This window comes from Crocodylus porosus, unplaced genomic scaffold, assembly GCF_001723895.1.
Source record: "Crocodylus porosus isolate Cpor-Errol unplaced genomic scaffold, CroPor_comp1, whole genome shotgun sequence".
NCBI classification, from domain to species: Eukaryota; Metazoa; Chordata; order Crocodylia; family Crocodylidae; genus Crocodylus; species Crocodylus porosus.
In genome coordinates, this window is record NW_017728918.1 from 56,556,028 (window position 1) to 56,560,457 (window position 4,430).

Below are 4,430 nucleotides of genomic sequence, written 5' to 3' on the forward strand. Positions count from 1 at the left end.
CAAGGCGTCTCCCCTGGTGGGGCTGTGCACCTCCTGGGTTAGATGGAGGTCCTGCACTCTGGCTAAGAACCGACGTGAGCGGTCAGACTTGGCTGACTGCTCTTCCCACCAGATGTCTGGGAAGTTCAGGTCCCCCATGATGACCACATCCTTAGCCCTCACTGCCTCTGTGAGCTGACCTAAGAGAAAGATCGGGGTGGGATCGCCGCCTAGAATAGAAGGCGTCTACCGTAGAAGGCGGGGATGGTGCTAGATATATATTCATCCAGGATGTCTCACTTTTGGGGCAAATATCCTAGGGGCGCTGGTAGTAGGTCAGTTAAGCAGGCCTGATAAAAGAATCACGTTGGGAAGTATGCAGCTGTCGGGGTAGGGTGACGGATCGGTGGAGGGAATTATCCTTTGCAATACGGTTGGGACATCTATACAGGCGGGAAGGAGTCACCCAGTGCATCTCTGAGCAGGCACCGGAAAGTGAAGGCCACAGGTGGCGTGAGGCCGGGGTGTAGGGGTGGTAGGAGCCCCGTATGTAACCAACGAGGCGGACCCAGGACACCGAGAGACCTGTGAGCTAGCCCCGCCCCACTGGGATAACAGCAAAGTTGTGGCAGGCGAGAAGCGGGGTTGGTGAAGCAGGTATACACCCAAACTTAGTAACACCATCGCTCCGTGAAGGGGGTGGTCACCAGAACGGAGAGCCAGACTTCTAGTAGAGTTCTACAAAGGCCCGTCGGGGACAGTGCCCTTTCTTATGCATGTAATTTTATCAAAGATAATGTTACTGCTCCCAGAGAGATAATTTATGCAAGGATTTCAGGATCATTTCCAAAGTTTGGATGCCTGTCACTGTATAAGACTTCAAATTTAAAGAAGGTATTGCTGTATCTTAAAGTTAAAAATAATGCAGAAAAGTTTTTCTTGCCTCAATTTGAAGAATAAAAAGACTTGAAAAATCAGACTTGAAAAGTGCTTCTTTCTTCATTATTCCCTTTTGCTCAACTATACAGATCCCTTGTGACCCTGATGGAGCATATGACAAGACAAACAACAGAAAGGGCACTACTATGGCAGATATATACCACATGTCATGATATTTTATGGAACAAAGTGAAGCTGTGGGTTAAAGGATGCTGTCATGGAGCTAACAAACTTTCTAGTGACTTGAAGGCTTGGAAAAAGTATAAAGTAAAGAAGTAACAAAAAGAATCCTGAAGCTCCTGAACTAGATCTAAGAGTGCACCTCCAGATTTAAATTTGGAAGGTCTCTTCTCCTTGTATGCACCCTCAAGTGTGACCTTGCAATTTAAAAAGGCAAGGGGGTGAGAGAGACAACTGACAAAGGAAGCTTATAAATGAGATTTAACTAAGGGATATAATCACTATGTGTGATTGATAAATGTAGTGAGTTAAATAACTACACTGGGAAAGTAAAGAGAAAAATAAAAGACTGAGGTGTTCAAATACCTAAATTAGGCTCCTAAATCCCCTTTAGATTTTTCCTATCTTTTTCATGTCCTTGTGACAAAGCACTTCAACAGAATTTTCAGATTCATTGAAATCTGACAGGACTACACTGTGAGAGCTTTTGCTGTGGTCTTGAACTTTTGACTTCTGGACGGTCAACTATGCATCCAGCACTCATACCACCTCAACCCCCATCACTTTTGGCTACATCAGGATAAAAGGCCTGTTCTGTACAGTACTTAAATATGTGGGTGCTACTATACATTTCATTCAATAAACGTGGATGTAGGATCCTTATTTAGACAGCATTCTTTGTAAAATCCAGACCAGGAATTTTAGAGACATGAAGTGCTATAGTAAAAGTGCTAGGCCTTGCTTACAGAAAACTGTGCTATAGTAAAAGCTTGGCATTGCTTACAGAAAACTGTGCTGTTGTATAAATTAAGGTAATCAGTCATGAGGTCAATACTAGTGAGAGATGGAAATTAGGTGTCCAGAGGAATGAGATTTTAAGATGAGAACTGAAAGGAGAAGGAGGGGTGGAGGAGGTCTGTTTCAGCTGCTTAGAATTGTAGAGAATGAGCTGTGATAAAACTGAGAGGGATTTGAGGGGAGCTTCTTGCAAAAGTAAGTTTAGGAAAAGGACATAGTATAAAGTGCTTCAGTAAGCCTTGAGAAAATTCTGAAAACAAAATGCACTTTTAAATTAATTGTGATTTGAAAGGGGAGCCAAAGTAATTGTTTAAGAATGGGAGTGATGTTCATGGCAAACAATGGTGAAAATAACTGCAGAAAGGAAAGCTTCACTTCTATTTTGTTGCTAGCAATTTGAAGAAAGTGTTTGACAGAGTGAGATAACCTTGGCTTTGAAGACATATGGGAAATATAACCTAGCATGTATGGCAACAGAGTCAGGAGAAAAGGCAAGATATCTTCTTTCTGTGTCTCTCCATTGATAGATCTATGCCCACTTTCTGATAGAGTTGCATCCAAACTATGGGCTTGAAGCCTCTCTTCTCAAGAGCTTTCTCTTAACTGATGAGGGTCTCCTTTTTCTCTGCTTGTATCTATCTGGGTTTTGTCCATCTTTGTCTAATCTCCCATCTGTTCTTGTTTAACTCCTCCTTTATTAGGTGGGGCCTCTATACACTATTACAGACCTCCCCCCTTCAAAAAGTAGCAGGAGCATTGCTCATGGAAGCCCTGCTCATTTCCTTCATGATTTTGGGTTTAGTCCCTGGGTGGTATTTTATCAAAAAAGAAAAAGGCTGTTGGGAGAAGTATTATCACAGACTATAGCTGTTAGTGTTCATCGCATTCAACCACTTCACTAGAGCACAAAATGGCTACCCAAATTATACTGTTTAAGTGTTTCTGTGACCTATGTGCTAGCTGAACTTTTTTTTTTAATTATGGTATATGACTGTTTTCTGAAAGACATTTTTCTCCAAGATACAGTACTGGATGTTCTCTGTCCCTTTACTTTATTCCTGAGATGACCCCTATTGTAGTGTTGAAAGCATCTTCTTGAAGAATGGTTTGGGTCTTTTTTTTCCTATTGATGCATTTTGTGGGGTTTACAGTTAAGTCCACTTTTTCTGGGGTGTGTAAGACTGGGTTAGGGAAGAACCAGATCAGGGGCAGTCAGTGCAAGAGGAGCACGCTAGGTGCGGGGGTTACTGTAGCATAGGCTAAGGTCAGATTGGATATCAGTCCAAGTCCAGGATATCAAGGTGAAGGATACGACAAGATCGTTGTCAGGACAAGCAGTTAATCCAGAAACTCTCCTGCTGCCTGGTCTGTGTTTATATAGCCAGTGTGGGTGGGGCTTCTCTCTGAGGAATGGCTTGGCTTGATTGTCTAATTATCTCCAGCTAGGACCTGAGACTGAATCAGTCCCAGTTGGTCCTCTGCTCATTGCATTACTTCTTTTCCTAGGGGTAATTTTGGGTAAGGGTTTTCAGGGTGGGCATGGTGGAAGCCTTGAACCAATTCAGCAGTGTGAACATTCTGTGCTGGTGCCCAAAATGGTCCTGTAGTTCATAGATTTTCCAGTCAACAAGATAGAGGAGTATATATCTGATTTTTATTTATTTTTTTTCATGTTCAGGACTTCCTTAACTATACACTCTGTTTGTCTTTGAACTAGGATGGGTGGGGGCAGAAGAGTGGAGTGACTTGGGACTGGGTTTCTAGGTAGGCTTTTAATAAAGAAACAAAGAAGACAGAATGGACTTTCTTGGATTTGGGCGGTTGTAGTCATAAAGCTACGGGTTGATCTACGTAAGCGACCAAAACGCTGGCTTGCATCCATAGATGCTTCTCAGGCAAATCCCAGGATGTCCTTCTCCCCTTGTACTCGGCCTTGGTGAGGCCGCAGCTGGAGTATTGCATCCAGTTTTGGGTTCCACAATTCAAAAAGGATGTGGAGAAGCCTGAGAGAGTCCAGAGAAGAGCCATGCGCATGATCAGAGGTCAGGAAAGGAGACCTTACGATGACAGGCTGAGAGCCATGGGGCTCTTTAGCCTAGAAAAGCACAGGCTCAGGGGTGATCTGATGGCCACCTATAAGTTTATCAGGGGTGCTTACTAGGATCTGGGGGAACGTTTGTTCACCAGAGTGCCCCAAGGGATGATGAGTTCGAGTGGTCATAAACTACTACAAGACCATTTCAGACTGGACATAAGGAAGAATTTCTTTACTGTCTGAACCCCCAAGGTCTGGAACAGCCTGCCATTGGAGGTGGTTCAAGCACCTACACTGAACACCTTCAAGAGCAAATGGATGCTTATCTTGCTGGGATCCTATGACTTCAGCTGACTTCCTGCCCTTTGGGTGGGGGGCTGGACTCGATGATCTTCCGAGGTCCCTTCCAGCCCTAATGTCTATGAAATCTATGCTGTGATTTGAAATGGGCCCAGGTACTGATGGTCCAGTTCAGAGGAAGGGTGACTGGATTTAAACT

The 4,430-nt window shown here is 43.8% G+C and overlaps 1 long non-coding RNA gene across 1 annotated transcript in view; it reads left to right on the forward strand.

Annotated features, from left to right (window-relative positions):
- LOC109312222 overlaps positions 1-1,783 on the forward strand; it is an 11,313-nt gene extending 9,530 nt beyond the window's left edge. Inside the window, exon 3 of the long non-coding RNA XR_002101753.1 lies at positions 1,008-1,783. This is a non-coding gene — a long non-coding RNA (uncharacterized LOC109312222). The remainder of the gene's footprint in view (positions 1-1,007) is intronic.
- The last annotated feature ends 2,647 nt before the right edge of the window (positions 1,784-4,430 follow it).